General features: G+C 39.1%; 1 protein-coding gene across 7 annotated transcripts in view; it reads right to left on the reverse strand.

Annotated features, from left to right (window-relative positions):
• DLGAP1 (DLG associated protein 1) overlaps positions 1-21478 on the reverse strand; it is a 282912-nt gene that overhangs the window by 228819 nt on the left and 32615 nt on the right. The window contains exon 1 of one of the 7 annotated variants that reach the window (XM_081918048.1): positions 493-512. The exons of the other annotated variants lie outside the window; for them this stretch is intronic. The gene's annotated coding sequence lies outside the window, so the exon portion shown is untranslated. Of the gene's footprint in view, positions 1-492; positions 513-21478 lie in introns of those variants that run through there. 7 annotated transcript variants of the gene reach the window in all.

Consider the following 21478-nt stretch of genomic DNA (forward strand, 5'->3'; position numbering starts at 1 on the left):
CATATTGCAAGATATAACTACAGGAGACAACTAAAACAGTGATAAAATTATGGCTGAGTGGCTCCTCCTTTCACTCACCTCCCCCCACCCCACCCCCACATATTAATCTTCTTAGACATACTATTATTACTTTTGGGATGCCTCCTTTTTATGAGCTAATCAGCATCTCATCAAGTCAGTTTTTTATCTGACTTTGAATGACATTCTAATGGCTTAATGTCAACTCACAGTAAAAACTCGATTAGCAGAAGGAGAAAATAGCAGTGAATTAGAATATGTGGGCACTGTCTATTGCAGTTAAAAATAAGTGCAAGAAAAATGCTGTCCGTCCATCATCGTGCCCCCCACCCATTCTTGCTTCTGTGAATCACCAGAAGAACCACCAAACACTGCATTTAGCAACTCTCTGGGAGGTCAGTTTGATTTCACCTAAACAGAAGACATTCTTCCCCTTTACTCCTGCATAGGGAGCTGTGAGGCATCAGGTCCTACCTGTGGTATAGTGATTAGAGTCTTGGACCAGGACCTGGAAGCCTGGAGTTGAAATCCCCATTCAGCTATGGAAGCCTGCTGGGTGACCTTGGACCAGTCACAGTTTCTCAGACCAAACTACCTCACAAGGTTGTTGTCAGCATAAAATGGAAAAGGAGGAAAACCATGTGTGCCACTTTGAGCCTCTTGGAGGAAAGGTGGAATATAAGTGTAATAAAGGGATGTAATGTAATTATTTTATGAGAACAACCAGGATGCTGGTGCATGCTGTTCAAAAGTCCCCACAGTGCTCCTCCTTGACATCTGCTGTTACTGCCTCATAATCAAAACAAACCAGTCTGTCTTGACACTTCACCCCCAAGGTTTGCTTTCTCTCCCTTGTTCACACGACACATTAAGTTAGGCCACTACATATTCACATTAAACCACTGTTTAAAACAAACTAGCTTAAGTTTACAAATCCCATGCTAAAGGTATTAGCTTTCCTGTTTTACAGTTCACCTACTGGGGGTACAAAGCCAGAAAGTTTACCCCCCCCATATACACATCTGTATCTCAACAATGACAATCATAGTTCTTTCCTAAAGGACAAATAAACTAAATGGAAATGCAGGAGATATGCTTAGCGGACTCTGGCCTTTATGTGTCATATGGTCATAGTCTACTGAAAGTGAAATACCATGATCTATAGTTATTTCCCGTAATACTTTATCCATGTCCTCCTACCAAGGAACATGCAGTCTGAGCCAAATCCCAATGGATCTGAAATACTTGGATTTAATTCAGTTTAGTCATTTTCACGGGGTGGGGTGGGGTATAAGTGTATCCAAGTACTTCAACTTAAAATTGTCTGTCATTGTACCAAATACTTTCAGTAACAATATCTGAACCACAATATTGCATTCATAATGTATGCTACTTCAACACATTCTGTCTATTAGGGATAATTATATTCTTCTTTGTTACTCCTTTTACATGTTTGATGTGCCTCAGGTCTCAACGTGTTCATCAAAATACAGTAATAATTAATGTTCCTTATGCCATCATTAAAATGAATTATGAGCATAGCTTTCTACAGAGTGGGTTAGGTAACACAAGCCATCCTATTGATCAGGGATTTGGGAAAGAAACAAGAAGAGTGAATCTACATTTGGGATCTATATCCACAACTCATTTTTTGCACTCAATATTATGAATTTGGTTGCAAGAGGATTTTTTAAATTATTATTATGAAAAAAAAATGTTATACAGGAGACAATACAAAATTTACATTTGGAGAAAGCTTAAATGAAGCTCCAATTAAAAAAAAAAAAGAAATGTTGAAAGACTAAACTAGTTGAAGGAAGACACTATTTCCCCATGAGTTCATACAGCACCTAACACATTTTCAGTATTTCACAAAATAAGCTACAAGTCAAGACAACAGGGCATTTTTAGATTTATGTCTCTAACAAGTCTTATACAGATACTTTAAAAATATGTGCTCCAACACATACATAATCCTTAATAGTTGTTTTATTTCCGTAAGATAAGATGTCACCCATTATGCACATAATAACTTAATCTGAAATGTAATTATGTTGCAGTTCTAGGAGAAAAAGTCATATGAAGGTTAACTAGATTCAAAATAAGCTGGTTCTCATCAGGGAGTTGCACTTGATTCAATTACATCAATTGATTTAGCAAGCTTTTTATTTATTTTTTAAAAAATGACAACAACCCCCCCCTTGAAATGTCTAATATTTTAAGCAAAGACAATTTACTGAAAAGCATAAACAGTGTGATTATGGATATTATGCCTGGTCAAACCCCGGGGGAAACATATTCTGTGCGTGAGCAGAGCACCCTCACATGGAGAGGTCCCTCTTGGCTCAGATACTAATTTCCTCCTCCTTGGCTCAGCATACATTCAAGTATTACAATAGGCTGTTACATGGACATGGGAGGGCTGCAGGTGTTTCCTAATCCCAATCCATCTCTCCTATTCCACTTGATCAAGAACAGAAACGTCAGGACTTGTCCAACTTGGCAAAGTAATGGGGACAGGTGAGTGGAGTGTACACTGGTAGCAAGCGGGGAGGTGAAAGATTACTGATAAGGAACTTTCTATATATGGGTGTTCCTTTCCTCCTATGAGGAAAGGATGCAGAATTTGGGACTTTTTAGTTCAGAGAATCGGTGAGCAAGAGGGGATGTGACAGAAGTTTATTAAAATTATGCACAGTATGAGAAAGTAGATAAATAAACCTTTCTCTCTCTCTCTTAATACTAGAACTCAAGGACATCCAGTGAAGCTGAATTTTAGAAGATCCAGGACAGAGAGAAAAGAAAGTACTTCTTCAAACAGCCCTTATTTAAACTATGGAACTTGCTTTCGCAGGAGGCAGTGATGATCACCAAACTGAATGGCTTTAAAAGAGAGCTGGTCAAGTTCGTGGAGGATTCTAGCCATGATAGCTATACTCTGCCTCCAAAGTAGGAGACAGTAATGCTTCTGAGTACCAGCTGCTGGAAAACATGGGGGCGGGAGATCCTGCTTGTGAGTTTTCTACAGGCATCTGGCTGGCCACCGTGAGAACAGGAAGCTGGGTCCTTGGTCTGGTTCAGCAGGCTCTTATTACAAATAATCAGAGCAAGTTACACTTTGTTCATTCTGATGCCCAGAAAGATTCTTCCTGCCCTCACTCAGGCATCTTGTTGACAGGAAGCTGAACTTGCATTGAAGAAAACAGCTCTGATAGTAAGAGTTGTTCAACGGTGGAACAGACTCCCTCAGAAGGTAGTGGACTCTCCATCACTGAAGGCTTTTAAGCAGAGGTTGGATGGCCATCTGTCATGGATGATTTAGTTAAGATTCCTACATTGCAAGGGGCCATGACCCTCGAGGTCCTTTCCAACTCTACTATTCTATGATTCTATGAAAAATGTCACCCGCAAGCAGCTGGATATTTGATTACCACTACCAGTAAACACTGCATAAGTCTCCATATGAAAAATATTACTAATTATAAGAACGATTATACCTCTTTGCTGAGGCTTTTGGGTGGAATTGAAGTAATAATGCCAGGTGCCTACTGATGTGTTGCCTGCTGTGTTGTTATGATCATTTGAGGCATTTTTATGTGATGTTTTGCATTTTTATATTGCAATGGTTATTATGATTTTGAAGGGAATTGCTGGGTAAGAATCGTTGGATGATGAAGGGTGAGTTCTAAGTGGAAGCAAATAAATAAAAAACAAATAAACTATGCAGTCCCCCATTATTATCAGACCTTTCCAAACACCAATTTGATTCAAACCTTCACACATTTGTATTGTAGGGAACTTTGCATTTATCAGAAAATGATAAGAATGCCAAGGGTTCCTGTATCTATTAATTTTTATGAAAAGAATTGTATGTTACGGGAAGCCCTTCTTTTTCTGCTGTAACGAAACCAACAGTCTGATGGCACACTGAAGTCCAACAAATTTATTATGGGGTAAGCTTTCATGGACAATGAACTGTGGTACATGAGAGCTTCAGGAAAGAAAACTGTTATGACAACCTTTATATATTTTAGTTACATAATTGCTATACCACCCTTCATAAAACAAAGTGGTTTACAAACATTACACAAGCAATCTGGAAAACACCATTAAAATTATAAAACCTACCAAAAAAAAAACCAACCCACAAAGACACCAATTTTTTGAAAACCCTTTATGAACAGTAAAACAACAAGGCGGCAGCAGGTCCTAATATCTCTAAGAACTTGGGTAATGTAATTAAATCCCACCAAATGCCTAAGTAAACAGATGTGTCTTAACCTGGCACTGGAAGGCTTAGCAATGAAGTAGACACCCACACTTCTAGCTAGGACAGAATTCCTAATCCAGATTCTACTGAATGTCCCACACAGTAAGCCACCAGCAGCAGCAGGACAAATAGGGTCTTCGCTTGCCAATCCTAGAACCTAGGTAAACATATAGAGGTGCTCCATCCAATGGGTTTTATATGTCCAATACAGAACTTTCTGCTCTACTTAATTTTATCTGATTTCATACGCTGAATACTGCCTGACCAAAGTATTTTCGCTTTTTGATCAAGTGTATTATTTCCTTATAAACAACTACAAGAACTGTCACAAGACACTAGCACCTTAAACTTAAAAACATAATAATTCTATGTGTAAAATACACAGAACGTGTGCTATGCAGGCACTCCTCATTCTTTCCAATAATGTAGGTTGACATTTTCTTTTTTCTGCTTCACATGCAGCACACTCATGTTTCTTTTATGCAATGCAGCAGGGCAGCAATAAAAATGTGTAGGTGGTAAACGCATGCAGGAACTGGATGGTTTGCTGATTGCAAAGCTTAGTTTGCTTTCTGAGTGTTCCCAGCTCTCCCTCCCTCCTATAAATGCCATGTAGGAATTAAAATTATTCTTGATCTCACTTCAAAAGCCATTCAAGGTGTGCTAAAGCAACTTAACAAAAGGACTGAAAGAACCCCTTATGATATCTAAAGAAATCATTCAGTAGCATGATATATTTCTGGCAAAGCTAAGAGATTCTGCTTATTTACAACAAAAAAGTCAAGAAGTCTGCTCAATGACATTTTTCACTAAACAAAAACTTCAGAATGTAAGTAGGCAAAACTAATTCTCTCAGGTCAAGTGAATCCCAATATGGGGGCTGATTCATCAACCCCCCTTTTTTCTTTCCCCCTTAAGTGCTAATAAAAACAAATGATCTCATCATTACCTTGTGGGCATCCCAAACTGTTAACCTTTAGAGTTCTCACAATCCACTTTTCTGATGTGAGAGCACACACTTCAACATCTGTCAGCACTTTGACTTTCCAGCCTGGCTTGATCTGGGGTTGTGGAAAATAGCAACTACATTTTAGCATTAACTGTAGTGTATACAGTGGTACCTCGGGTTAAGAACTTAATTCGTTCTGGAGGTCCATTCTTAATCTGAAACTGTTCTTAACCTGAGGTACCACTTTAGCTAATGGGGCCTCCCGCTGCTGCTGCACCGCCACCGCACAATTTCTGTTCTCATCCTGAAGCAAAGTTCTTAACCTGAGCTACTATTTCTGGGTTAGTGGAGTCTGTAATCTGAAGCATCTGTAACCTGAAGTGTCTGTAACCCGAGGTACTACTGTAGTAAGATATAAAAAGCACTGAGAACAGAATTGGGCAAGCATTCTCAGGCAGTGTTCAGAGTCAGAGTTGGGACCATCATGAACTCTAAGGATATGTAATGGGGAGGCTGCATTCAGATGTCTTCTAAAAGTTAGGTAGTTCTTTATCTCCTTGACATCTGACGGGAGGGTGTTCCACAAGGAGGGCGCCACCACCAAGAAGGCCCTCTGCCTGGTTCTCTGTTGACCAGGAAGAGTGAATGAAAGTTTCATAGAGTTAATATTTAGTTCAGACAAACCAGAGCCAGTCTATTAGGGCTCCTGTCTCTAGGAATTTCTGCTCCTCACTGGCCTGAAGAGGTATCCAATTCAAGATCTCATATTGCAGTGCATGCCTCTTAGATCCTTGCCTCAGCTTTGAGGATCCCTGGTGGTAGACCTACAACCCCCACTAACCACCACCTACGGAGTCAGCCTGCATTTCTTAGGTGATAGATATGCTGCACCATCACCACACGTACCAGTACATTCTGGCACTCCTTTAAAAAAGCTCAACAATTCTGGTCTCTCCCACTAAAAAAGGCTCAACAACAATGGGTAGATCACTGCTAGTGCTTTATTATACCGGGAGTAGATTACAGTCTCCAGAGAGTTGTACATGCCTGCTTTAGACAAATAACTGTCTCAGCACCCTACCTGCAACATTGCAGTGGCCTACATGACAGACTATTTTAAGCATTAATGAAGTAATATATACGAAGCAGTTTGAAAACTTTGGAGATGCATCACATTAAACATTTTGGAGAAAGAGTTGGATATAAACTGAATGAATGAATGAATGAATGAATATGCTATATGAAGATCACAGTATTTGAGATTATGAGAGATCATATCAACTTAAATTACCATGTTACAGTTGCTGTAGTCCCTTTCTCCATTGCTGTTCAAAAATAACAAACTATAATCACGGGGTGGGGTCATATACAGGTTGTTTGATACAATGTCTAAGCCAATACCACTCACATACTGTAACCAATAAATTGTGGCCTTCATTAGCCCATTAACCTAAAATACATGTGTCCTTTTACCCCTACACAGGTTGCACATCCTCGACTCACAAATATACTACCCATGCTGTCCTAACCTTGTGTAAAAACATCTCCAAAATATCAGTCACATCTTACCTTGAGAACAACCACATGGATATACACAATCACTACAGACACATTAGTTAGGTGGGGTTTTTTATATGCTTTGCCTTGTGGCAAGACAGATTCAGACAAAAGCCACTAAAATAAACATATTTATTTAGTTCCATCAAGCAACCTAAAGAAAAACAGCAGCTAAATCCATTGCCTGCCTACAAATTCATATGAAATTCAAAAATATGTATTTGGGAAATCAGCATGTATCAACTTGAGCTATGATTCCAGCAGGTTTGTAGATTAGAAAGTTTGACAATTTTTATTAGTAGAAAAAGTTTGCAGAAATTTATTTAAAAGCATTTCTAACCCTCTTAATATTTTAAAATTTCTAAATGTTAAGATATAAAGATTTTAGCAGAAAGTGCTCAAGTTTCAGGCCACAGTGTTTCAAACTTTCATATTAGGAATAAACTGATGTATTATGATAATAATCCTTGGCTTTTCCTCACTTTCACTTAGATTCAAGAGAAGAATACCATGGACAAATTTTCAGCATAATCCTCTGTTACAACTGATGTGGAGATTGTTCTGGCAGTTTTGTACACTACTGTCAACATTAATTGCTAAGATTCAGCCAGTGCTGTTCTAAACATAGCCATGATTAACATTTTTAAAGAATCCAAACACTCACAGGTGGAAATACTTCATCCACCCACCCTCGAATACACATGGCAATTTTCAAGGAGGCTGTATTCACTAGATATTACAAAGAGGTAGCAGTAGCATTGTCTTAATTTTCTGGTTCCAAAGGGAAATAACAATTCTTCTGAATGTTAAGTGTGATCCCAACACAAGTATGACAAGATTGTTGTTGAAAGACTACAACAAAGAATATATTACACACAAACATATGTAACAATGCCACAATGCATGTTTTAAAAAGGGGAAAGAAAATAGAATCCAATTTAGGAGCATTAACTTGACAGTGGCTGAGCTGCTGTAGGAGGGGGCATGTAACTCTCTTCCTACTCACCATTTCTCCACTCCAAATCACGCCGCAAGCATCTCCCCACCACCACCACCACACCACAGCATTCAAAATATGTATTTAAACATATCTGAAGCCTGTAAGGTGGAAGAGACATTGGAGAAAACTTAGGAGCCAAGAGGTGGTGGGCATTTTAAATGTTAAACTGTTACGAATCTCCCTACTCCTCTGATCTAAATTCCCCCTGCTCTCAAAGCAGCTTCTTTTTTTCCTATGAAGGTCATTGGGACAGTGTCACACACACTCATGAGGATTCATTAGTATCTGAAGTAAAATTAAATAGAAACAAAAGTAGTAACTCAGAAGGATATGTATCAAACTACCATCTTCCTGGGAATGAGAGTCTCTCTCTAGAACAGCCTTTCTCAAGCTGTGGGTCCCCAGATGTTGTTGAACTACAACTCTCATCACCCCTAGCTAACAAGGCCAGAGTTGTAGTCTGGGGACCCACAGGTTGAGAACCGCTGCTCTGGAAGAACTGTCTTGAAGAACTCAGCTGAAGCATCTGGTTCCTGTCCCCCATTTCAGCTCTCCTGCGCCTACTCCTCCAAAAGTTACTGATAGCTTATCCATTAAGCCCTCTGGTCTGGTCTGCCAGGTCAGTCCATAAAAAGTCCATGCTCATCCGCATCTTGTTTGTGGAAGGGGCTAACCTGGCATGTATTACCAGGATTAGGATCGGTGAGTTGGATAGCCTTGACTCAACTCACTTGTGCATATCTGGTACAGCTCCAGGTTAGATGGGGGCATGGAGGTGGCTGCTGCTATTGTCCACAGAAGCATCATCTTCTTCAACAGGAAATCTCTTGATCTTGGGTAGGGCTCAAGGGGCTTGCACCAGGTGTTGGGCCAAAGAGGCAGACTATGGATGATTTACTAGTTGATTTTTTACTTACCCCACCCCCTTTCCTGAGAGGACTTACTGTGAATCCAGTTCACCTTGCATAACTTGTCAATAGTGTAGTTAATTCCAGGGACTCCTAACCTAGGCTCAATTAATATGTTAAGAAGAGGGATGGCAACAATTGGTTCCTGCCTCTCAGGAAAGTACAGAACCTCTGAACACTTTGTTGCTTTCCCTGACAGCATCAGCTGCTGGATGGGAGAGGGCACAGTGATTGCACAGGAAAATATGATCAAAGCAACGTTATGTAATTGGAGTTACCACAGCGTTACCATGGTGACGTGGAGGCAGATGAAAGGAAGGTGTTTAGGGGCAGCTAAACCCCACCTTCATGTCATATTAACACAGCCTCAGCATCATCTCTTAATTCCAGCAGCCCCTACTTCTTATACCCATAAACACCTACTACTTTCCTCAGGGCGATTAACAAATTATCAACTAAAATAGGTCACAATCCTAGCTTACAAGAAATGCCACTGATTATTTGTTTCCAGATTTGACAGTTTCTATTTTCTTTTTGGCGTTCTTCCCTTCAATTAACACTTCACCAACAGAAGCACTGACATGGTACCTGTCATTTTCATTTTTTTATTATGCTTCTTATATCCATTGTTATCCACCATTCATTTTCATCCCTCCCCAATAATGAGGTTTGACAAAACCATTTTAGTTCCCTACCCCCTGTACCATGCCCAATACAGGGTTAACCATCTTCATCCCAATGGTAATCTCTATTAAGTGAGGGGGGGGCATGGCGATCACAGCATACTGGGGATTTTAATGCTTCTCTCACTAAATTGTAAATCCCCCCCCTCTAAAAAAGCCCCACCACATGGCAGCTGGGTTTGAAAACAACCTCATATTGGCTCCAAAGGCAGTCTGGTTTCAAGTCTAAATGATCTGCCAGTGTATATTTGCTGGGAAAACAATTACACTGAGGAGTTGATCTGCTGGTGTATCTGGACTAGAGTCTCTGTCATTGCATTATTCCACTCATATCCCACTGCTGTATCAGGACTTCTGCCAAATCTTATTTCCCCTCTGTTGGGTTAACTCAAGTATACAATTGCTCTGTCCATCAATGTGTGTGACTACTTATTTTGCAGATGTTTTTGAAAACAGCCCCCAAGTTGCATCTCTAAATCTTACATATTTTCATTTATTTTATTGCTAGAATAATAAGAGAAGCTATTTACAGCATCCTAAAGTCTAAATGATTTCATGGTGTTTATATTTGCCAGTTTTTCATAATAATAAAAACTTACATATTTTAATGAGAGAGATTAATTTCTCTGAGCTATAAATTTAAGCTCAGCATGAGTGATCATGGATGAATTATAAGCCACATGTGAGGGTTTAAGTACTATTGGGGCTATGCTGACAGGGTCAACAGAAGCTGAGAAAATTGCTATATAATTTCCCCCCATTCTTTTTATCTGCAAAGTGATGGCAGAAAAAAATTGCACAAAAAGATAATTTCTCTGCTTTAAATAAAGTGCATATCAAATTGGACTTAGTAATGCTTGACACTGTATCTATGACATCTCTTTAGCTACATTTAAGTTCCAAATGGTTATGAAAACTATAGAGTTGAAAGACATGAAGCAGACTATCCGACTATTTGAAGAAAGGGAAAAGACCAAAATAAGGTTTAGCACACTCAAGTGGCCTCTAGGTGATATACAGTGGTACCTCTGGTTATGAACTTAATTTGTTCCAGAGGTCCGTTCTTAACCTGAAACCGTTCTTAACTTGAGGTACCACTTTAGCTAATGGGGCCTCCTGCTGCTGCCGTGCTGCTGCCATGCGATTTCTGTTCTCATCCTGGGGCAAAGAGGTACTACTTTCAGGTTAGCAGAGTCTGTAACCCGAAGTGTTTGTAACCCAAGGTGTTTGTAACCCAAGGTACCACTGTATATTGAACACAGATGTGATTGACTTGGAGAACAAAAGCAAAATGGAGAGATTGGGCTTGCTCACGTTTGTTAATGCATGTAGCATCCTGGATGGGGTATATACATATACATGGAGGTTTCAGAAAAGGAAAGAGGTGCTGTCACAAATCTCTTCAAGGTCTGGCTATAGGGCTCCTGTTTGTATCTGGGTGATGCCCTAAACAGGACCACTCCTGATGGACACACTGCAATATTCCACCAAATACTAGTTGTGGGGAAGGGACAGTGGAGAAGGGTTTATTGCAGTCACATCCTGCTTCTGGGCTTCCCAGAGATGTCTGTTTGGCTGCTGTTTGTGTTCATTTGATATCCCAGGCAGAGGGAGCTGTCCACTATCATTAAAACTAATTGAAGGCTTTGCTTTACTATAATATTTTAATATATGCCACAGGGTCAAGTGTTTCCTATGGTCACCTGATGCACCAAGACCTAACATACAAATATTCCATGTAAAATGCTCTCTATATTTTTCCAGGTTCAAACTAATAAGATAAGATGAAGTACAGAAATCACCTTAGAAATAGTATTATGGGAACACGGAAAGCTGCACTACATTGTGGCAGACCACTGTTTTATCTAGGTCAGTACTGTCTACCTGACTGGGAGAGGCTCTCCAAGATGTCAGACAGAGGTATCTCCATCCCTACCTGGAGATGTATGAGATGGAACATAGAACCTTCTGCATGCCAAGAAGTTGCTCTGCCCCTTACCTATGACCCTTCCTCCATCAAACAATGCTGAATGAAATGGATTTTATAGCTCGCCAGCTCTTTCCCCCTGATCATCCCTCTTGACAGTGGTGAAAGTTCCAAAGAGGGGAATCTTAAGAAGGAATTATATAATCAATTCTGTTGACCCATTGTTAGCCCATTTGCTGTAGATTCAGTCACTGCCATAGGCATCAAGAGGCTGGCAGCACATACTGTGTAAAATGTCATTCGGCTTCACTGTCTCACTTGCTGTGCTTCACAGAGCAGAAAATTAATCCTGACAGATTTGCAGGAGGAGCCCTGTGATTTACTAGATTTTATATAAATCTTCATACATATGGCAGCAAAATCATATCCAATAGCTCCCAAGAAGCTACCATTTAGATGTGCCATACATTGCTTCATTTAAGACATTTTAAGTACTCCACTCTTTCATTTTTTCCAAATCAGATATGCTCATCATCAGTTGTAGCTTTGAAGTAGGTTTCCAGGCAGTCTGATTCATTTCTGCTAAAATAGTGCTACCAGCATACCTACTCTGTAAGCAGCCTGGAAATGTTCCCAGCATTTTTGTAGAGCAGGGCTGTAAAAATCCAGGAGCAAAGCAACAACAGAGTTCCTAAAGATTTGATGTTGGTGTCTAGGAATGTCAAATGCAAGCTTTGTAGAGATGGCCATCGTAGATAAATATTTGGGTTTTTTTAAAAAAAGATACAAAACATTTACAACTGAATAAATAAATAATATGGGCATCACAAACACTTATCTACGAAGTCATTGAATTGTTCGTCTCTATCTAAAATGTAAAAGCATTTATACCATTGATTGATTGATTGATTGATGACAATAATCTGCAGGGGTGAATACAGGCTCATACTAACAAGAAGTCATTTACAGAAGTAGAATTAAAAACTGTATTACAAAACATATTGACTATATGGCTTTAACTACGCCAAGTATGGCATTTCAATAAAAGAGCAAGTACCTAAACCTCTTTGAACTGGTAATATTGGAGACAGAGAATACCCAAAAGATTTGGTCTCCAAAAATCTATAACATCTTGATTAAAGCAACTACTGAGATAGTGACAGGGTTAAGTCAAAACAGGAGAAGGGCATTGGAGGGGAAATAATACTAGAGCTCTGGAGTAGTCTGGCAAAAGAAACCCCTCAAATTGATTTTCACACAGATGGTTTTGTACTGCAGTTCAACTGACTTACATGATGGGCACAAAATCCTTTGAAAGCTGGAGCAGAGAGGCATGTATATTCACTTAGGGAGGAAATGCCCTCTGGTGGTCTCATTTTGGGACAAAATTGTAAGATAAATCATTAAAATAGAAAAAAAATATGTTCCCCCTCAAGTTTTTGTTGTTTTCTAATTTTGCTTTCTGGTAAAATGTATGCTTGTTGCATACAGACTGGCCATTTTAGAACAATTAAAGACTACTGCTGATGTAAGCTTAGATCTCAGGTATTTCAAAAATACAGTTTATAACCATTACAAAAATGAACCCACCAAATTCATTTATTCAATGAATAATCAAAAGCAGACTAATTTTTATCAGTGTGGTACTACTTTATTCTAAAAAAGACTCTGCAAGATCCCTCTATCATGGTATACACACATCTGAAATGATGATTAATTTTTAACGTTTTGCAACACTTGTTATTTTTCCAACAGTAGCTTCTTTATAACATGCACACACCTCCAATGGGAATGTGAAACTAAACAGTTTTTTATGTCGTGGGCTTGATTATTTATTAAGAATTATTTTTCTGATTATGCCTTTTCATGCCACATTTTTAACTTTAGAAAGAACTCCCAGTGTCATGTCAATAAACTTGAAAATGTATTTTCAGTTCAACCATACAAAATCTATCCAAGGCCCATATTCACAAGTGTCATATTTATAACACTGAAAACTTTAATCCAAATACACTGCCAATGCATTTCATTCTATCCATAAGATGGCAAATGGGAGTAGTGAAATGGTTTTGCTATTTTATGTCAAACATGTTTTCAATGAATAAACCAATTTACAAGCATTTCCCTCCCTTAAAATGTATATAGAAAAGAAGGGCAAGCAATGGTTGTTGGCACTCACTTGGACTAACAGGACAGAAGGCAAGGAGATCAACAGTAGACAGAGCCAAAGCCAATGAGAGTTGGAGCCAACTTTTTCTAATTTCATCACTAATCTTTTCTCTGTTGAGTTAGGGGCAACACAGACCAAGGACATGGAAGCTGACAAGCAGTGTTATCCCATACACTGGTCCTAAGAAAGAAAGCAGACAGATAGAGTCTGGCTGATGGCAGATTGAAGGTGGAAGGACAGTATCTGATTCTCTCAAATGAACCAGCCTCCACTGAGGGGAAGAGAAGATGATCTCACCTAACACAACCCAATGAAGTGAGGTGCTTCTTCCATTCAGGATAAAATGTGATGCACAAATAACTCAGGCAAGTGATGTTATTATCTTGGTCTACTTGGTATGAAATGTCCAAACCTTGTTTTAAGTGTGAGCAAAGTAAAGTCAACCTACTGGATATATAATATTGCATTAACTTTATTTAATCCCGAGTGTTTCACACTGAGTGGCCCATTGCACTGTAACTATTTCTCGACCAGGATCTCCCAAGGAGTTTTTGTGTACCTTGTCTAATCTGCCTAACACTCTCAGGATTCTTAATTTAAATGCTAATATGTTTTCTTCTCTGGCGGAGGTGTGATTATTCAGCTCCAGTGCATTATTTTATTAATGGCTTGTCCTGCTGTAGCTAACCCAGAAGGTGGGGGGCTATGATCTTGTTTACAAAAGTAAAATGTCTTATTTTTAAAAAGGAGGGAGCTTCTCCCACCCACCTGTGCTGAATTATACCTGATGGCTGCACAGCAAACAGGTGGGCTATTCCAAGACCTGAAGACATTTCAGTCCATGCCCTCTTGACATGTGAAATGGCCTGAAGTAATGACTTTAAGAACATGTAAACTGAAGCCTTGTCTGGCAACTCCATTTTTACCAACCCTGTGGAGGAATCTGTCTAGATATTTTTTATGCTATATTTATCTGTTTCTTCTATTATAATTTGTCATCTGATGAAGAATGAATTTCTGTCTACCAGGATCAACCTGCAGTCATGTTTTAGGCAAGCAACTGGCCCAATTGCTTAAGTACCCCCTTTTCTTTTGTAAAAGGGATTAATGTCCAGATTAGCAAATCAGAAGCTAGAATAGTGGTTCTCAAAGGATGTGGCAAACCACACTGATATAGCAGAAGAGGATGGGAAGTGAGTTGGGAAGAGTCAAGGACAATCAAAGAAATATTTAAACATTTCAGTCCCGTCTAGTCTAGTCTAGTGTTTGTGTATTGCAGAATATGGATAGATATTCAAGAGCACTGGCTACTCTTCTACAGTTCTCCACAACCTATTGGTGTGAATAGGGATTTTCAACTCCCACAAGATCAGAAAAAGAAAGGTTTTTTTGTGTTAACGAGGAGATAAAGAGTCTGACCTAATATACATGAGATTACCCAGCAAAAGGAAGCTCACACCTCTCACTGAATTTGTATATATACTTAAAAATACGTATGTAAGGGGCTCCTTTATCCTTATGTTTTGGGAATGATTCATGTTCTTATGTAGCTACATTGTTTTATACTTTCTGGGTGTCCCATGGTCTGATTATAAAGTAGTTGTGTTCTAGGTTATAAATCAAGCACTGCTAGGAGTTGTTTCTCTTTGTTTCCCAATATACTTTTTTTCGATAAAAAAAAATGATCTGGCGCAAGCAAATTTTTATTATGAAAGTGTGGCCCAGAGAAAAAGAGTTTGAGAACCATTGAGATAGAATGTTGGCTGGGGAAGAGAGGGTTCAAGGCGTCAAAGTAGGTCTTCCCCATCGCTTGGCGTTTTTGGTAGAGTCATACAAATGACCCCATGTAATTTGGTGGCGATGGCTGCTAAGAGTTTTGTAATACATCCAGAACATTTTATTATTGGTGGCAATTTTAGTAGCAAAGACAGTGTGCTTGGTGTTGTTGTCAGGAATGTCAGGAATACAGCACAACCTGTGTCAAGCAGTTGGGAGTTTGACTCCTTGGTAAATCTGTTTATTCATGCCTTGTTGGGCACATGTCATGCTAATTATATTTTGCCTTGTTATCTGAAAAGAAGAAACTTTTTAAAAAGAAAGAAATAACCTTTGCTAATAGTTTAACTGATAAGTTTTGTTCCTGGTGCAAATGCATCTTCAAATATAAAAGGGAACAAAGATGTAAAAACTAGGGGTGTCTATCTGATCTCTGTCTGGGACAAGCAACAATGTGAATCAGGGTGATCTGTGGGCCTTAACGCTCTCTTGAGTTGAAGTTATTGATGCCAATAACTCGTTCCAAAGTCAAATTAGGGTCCTCACAAAGCCTCCTATTGTTTTCTTGCTCTGTTATTTTCTGACCCTATAGCTCTATGTTTTCCTGCATCTCTGTGAAAACTCTAGGACTGTTGGACCATGGGCTTTGTAACATGTGAAAGTGTTCAAAATGTTGCCAATGGAGAAGCATGGCAGTGGAAGATTCTACTACATCCTCCCCCCCAAGCTATTTTTTAAAAAATAATCCTATATTGCTCTGATTTAGAACAGCAATGACGACAACAACAGGACGTTTGGGTAAGATAAGAAATGGGGGAAGTACTACAACCCTCCTTGACATTCCTAGTCCCTATATACCACTTCTTATTGAATATTCTGCTGGGTTTTCTTGCTAACTAGAATGTTTGCAGAATTACAGCTCTAAGGGCTTCTTGCTTGGGAATTGAGGATCCCTCCCTCCAAAACACCTTTTCATTATTTTTGTTTAGATCAGGGGTCAGCAAACTTTTTCAGCAGGGGGCCGGTCCACTGTCCCTCAGACCTTGTGGGGGGCCAAACTATATTTTGAAGGTGAAAAAAATGAATGAATTCCTGTGCCCCACAAATAACCCAGAGATGCATTTTAAATAAAAGGACACATTCTGCTCATGTAAAAACACGCAGATTCCCGGACTGTCCGTGGGCCGGATTTAGAAGGCGATTGGGCTGGATCCAGCCCCTGGGACTTAGTTTGCCTACCCATGGTTTAGATCAAGAGAGCCTTACTGATGCTCTGGCCAAATTCCTGGGACAGAATTCCCCTGGAAATGCTGCTATATGGTGGCACAGTGACATTCTCAGGAGAGTTATTAGAGACTAAAAATGATTGCTTTCAGTCATCTTGAAGTTTTCACAAGGTGGATCTGGGTCAAAGGCATCTTACTGTAGTGCAACAGTAAAGATCCTGCAACATCCTGCAAATGCTTCGAAATATTTCCTTATTTCTGCACAGGCACAAAGCTTCTCCTTTACACCACATGCACCACCACTTTCTGCCATCTTCCCTATTGCTATGTTTCCTAAAATGAACACTTAATAGTTTCTTGTTTGTAAAACAAATCCATTGCCCTGCCGGTCAATCCTAAACTGTTCAAGTTAGACCTTGACACCAGTTCACTGGCACTGTGCAAAAAAAATAAAATAAAGAAAGGGGAGAATAAAGAACAGCCTTCTTTGGGAGGCTGTGGACTCTTTTTCCTTGGAGGTTTTAAAGCAGAGGTTGGGTGGCCATCTGTCATGGATGCTTTAGCTGAAATTCCTGCATTGCAGGGGGTTGGACGAGATGACCCTTGGGTCCCTTCTATGATTCTAAGAAAGATGCCTTAAAGAAGTATACTTTTCTCTATAGGAACGGATAGCTGGTAAGACACCGAAAAGCTGAGTTAGCATCTCAGGCAATTGACTGCTATCTCACAAGGATTCTCTCCAGCTATGGCTTTGAACAGTGATTGGACAGAAGGAACATGGAAAGCTGCTGATGCTACTTCTCTATAATCTTCCATAAATCAAATGTAAACTGTTTACAAGTCATAAGGTGTTAGCAATTTCTACCCAGTATCAAAGAGCTAGCCTGGAATTTATTGTCAGTTTAATGTAATAAAGCACTTGCAAATCACACAGTTCTCTCAGTTGTCCAATACTGCATGGATTAGGACTGTGTGTGTATGTATGTATATATTTCCAAGTGAAAAATTCAAACCAAATTCAGCTTATGCCCTATTAATTTTCAGAAAGATATGAAACATTTGCAGCTGACACAGATTGCTCTCAGCTGCCCAACACAGAAGCTAAGACATGGTCATAGAATTTCCAGCTGTTGGCATACCCAGAAATAATATCTAGCAACAATGAAACATCTGGCTAGTCTGTAAGCAACATTAGTTACAGAGAGTTCTGATGACACACATGTCACTACTTGCCACCTTACCTAGCTAGTTGCTGCCATTTTTTTTGAAACAGTGTATCTGCAGTCTTGCCCGAGCTCAGGTTCACCTCATTTACATCTGGACTGTGATCCACATATCAGAAAATCAATAAAATGATTTTTTTTCATATTTTTGAGACCAGAGCATACAAAAATACAGAATTTCTTTGAACATCACAAAAGCGAATACAGTAAAACAGCATTCTTATGGAAAGCACCCCATTGAGGCTTGCTGTGACTATGTGTAAGCAGAATAAGAAGTAAACATTGTTCTTCAACAACAACAACATTATTTTCTACATGTTGAGGCGTTTTAAAAAAAATTAGCTTATCATTGATTTTAACAATAATTTGAATTTTATAGCTGTATTTAACTGATATTTGTAGTTTTACTCTTTTCATACACTGCTTTGAAATTTTATTACAATCAAGCATATATAATTTTTTGTGTGAAATATAAATAAGTAAAGCTTACAACAGCTCATGGCAACCCATGACTAAGACATGTGGGAAGGAGGCTTTGTCGGCAAGTAATACCTGTGCTCAGAGGTCTGCACCAGTTGTTGAATTGCTGCTGGGCCGAGTTCATGCTTCTATACTATTGACAACCTGGAACCAGCTGACCTAAGAGATCACCCTACCCCATGTGTGCCCACTTCCACAGCTTAAATAGCACAATTGGCACTACTACAGCTGCCTCATAGTACCTGTAAGATCATATGGGACCCAAATACTTGAAGAAGTGCTCCTTCCAATGAGTTAAGAAATGCTGTGGGGCCCCTGCTGATAGTTTTGCCATTGCATTAAGCTCATAAAATGGTGACTCAGGTTAGGGCCTTCTCAGTGGTGGTGCTCCAGCTCTGGAATGATCTCTGCCAGGAGATTTGAGTTGCCTTCTAATTGGCTAGTTACCGCCAGATTTTTAAAATGCATCTCTTCAGGAGGCGATATACTGAAATGATTATGGTTTTAGCAAATTTAATGTTGTGGTTACTACAGTAGTTTGCATTTTTTTGAAATATATGGACATGCTACATGTTGGTCAGTTATTGGAATATATGTTGATGGACAGTCAATAAATACAATTTTAAAAATTAAAATAGTAACTAAATAACTGCAGTCGCCCAAACCTTTATAGATTAAAACACTTCCAATTTTTAAAATATAGTTTAAAGAGAGATTATTGCAGCACTTTCCTGATCCATTCCTTTGCCCAAAAGATATGAACAAGGTATTATACAATGCTTTCTGCATTTCCTTAGAAATCTGCCTACCTTGAGGGCCTGCAAGCTGTTACTTCAGTACGCACACATATTCTTCCCTGACCTAAATTGTAAGAGACCAACTTCAACAATCGTTATGTGAAAACTAATTCTAAACACTGAATAGCTCTAGCACACTCTGTAACTAGAATGGCTCTTCAGAAGTAAATCATTACAGATGCATTAGGAAAGCTGCCAGAGTAATAATTACAGAAGTATGAGGTGTCATATCAGCTTCGATGTTATTCTTATTATATACCAGTAACCAGACTGCAGTCTCCATTCTGTTTCATTTTGCAACTCTAGTGGAGAAACACACTTATATTCCTTGCCAAATTTGCAGTCATCAGCATGTCCTTTAGAAACGTACATGCAAGTGGTCATAGAACAAAATATAAAATTGTCGTGGGAATGGGAATTTTTGCAGCAAGGGCTTCGGCAGGTGACTGGCTTCAACTCTTTTGTTTCCCCACCTCCACCCCAAGGCTATTATCTTGACCATCTGATGAAAGTATCTTATTCTGCATTCCAAAATAAGTCAACTCCAACTCAGACATTAAGAATGTCTGGAAGCTGCAAGAAACAATAAAATTAAATGTTCCAGTGAGAAAGTGACAGAGACAGTCATTCTCACTGCTATGGAAGAGGAATTTGGTTGGTTGGCTGGAGATGTTTTGTCACTCATCCAGTGTTGTGGTGTAAATTTAATTTGTTGCTGTGGTTTTATTTATTTTAATATTGTTGTTCTAATTAATTAATTAAACGTGTATACGGCCTTCATCCAAAGATCACAGAGTGGCTTGCAACATAAAAATACAAAATGAGAACATGAACCACATAATAAAACAAAAACCAATAACCCTCCCTCCCACAAACACGTTTAAAAAGCCATAGGATGTTAACCAAAGTTGCCAGGTGAGCCTCCCTGGGGAGAGCATTTCATAAACTGGGAGGCACTGCAAGAAAAAGGTCCATTCTCATGTTTCTGCCCTCTGGACCTCTCACGGAGGAGGCACACAAAGAAGGGCCTCAGATGATGCATTACATAACCTTATGTGGTACCCCATTCTGGGACTGATTTTAATGAAGACTGGAAAACAAATCACCAATACATAAGGGAGTGGGGTGGTTGCCAGTCTTGCCTTGCATGCTGATGCCTGTAGAGTTACTGACACAACAAAAGAAAGAGGAGTACCTGACATGTTTCACTTGTAGCCACTAAGGTTGCTGCACGACATGCCTGGAATTTTATTGTCTAGGACTAGTCTCAGATTACTGAATCATTATTAGTTGTTTCAAGTATCATCTGAATCCACTATACTTACTCCTATGAACCTATCTGGAAATATATGCTAAGGAATCCAACAAAAACATTATCGAAACGCCCTACAAATCAGAAGGTGTTTCTAAAAGGATTACCACCTTGATAAGAAGAGAAGAGAAAATAAGACTTCAACATTTCGGCTGACATGATAGTTCTGACCCTTCCTCTCCAACAGATTACCCACACTGCCACAGCTAGACTCAGATCTATCATGGTAGAAATGTTCAACAATATTAAGTTTAGGGAATATTCATACAATCTTCACTGTTACGAATGCGCAGATCGTGCCCCTTTATTTTATTTTAATTTTTCTGTTACCCTCTCTACAGTATCAGATAACCATTTAACCTCTGTAGAGGTCTCGGATATGTGCTGAGTTTTAAAACAATTAGTGTGCTTATAAGTGTGTTTTCTCACCTTGAAAAAGCCATTTCCCCATCCCATTTGTGTAACAGTTTGTGCATTTAGCGGCTGGTCCTGGAACGGTCAGCACTAATAGCACATTATCTAGTTCCATCAAGCACCTTACGTTCGCAGAATAGCGCTGAGAGTGACAAACGTTCCGCTCCACCTTTTCAGAAGTCTGAAGAAGTCCCTACATTGCAGGCTATGTATATTTAAATAATGGATTAATAAAATGTGGTACATTTTCCTCAAACGTTAACACAATTTCTTCATTTATGCAAAGAGTACACAATACTGTAGAAAGAAACATTTGAGAAACTATGAATGTAATGAAACAACATGAAACAATGATACATGTATTAATAAGCATACAGCACTTGCCTTACTAGCATGATCTGATAAGTTTTCAGACTAATGAGTTTTCTTTAGCAAAACAACATAAATGCAAATTAAGTAGGCAGTGTCCATTGGTAATGACATTTTGCTAATTATGGTTATTATCTATTATGTCTATGTTGTGCATCTGACATATTGTTATGTATGTTTTGTACATTTATAGTTTTCATTTTAACTAAAAGAAATGACAAGTTGTATAAAAGCCTCATGTCAAAGCTGAGGATGAAGCTCATAAGCCTTGCCACTTCTCTATGCAGCCTTGGTACACAGTACTTCAATTTTGCAAAAAATGATGTGCATCCAACTGTACCTAGCTTTCCCCCTCTGAGCAGAATGAATTCCAGGACCCAGCCATCAATAATCTCTCCC

The sequence above is a fragment of the Podarcis melisellensis genome (genome assembly GCF_964234715.1).
Source record: "Podarcis melisellensis genome assembly, chromosome: 7".
NCBI classification, from domain to species: domain Eukaryota; kingdom Metazoa; phylum Chordata; class Lepidosauria; order Squamata; family Lacertidae; genus Podarcis; species Podarcis melisellensis.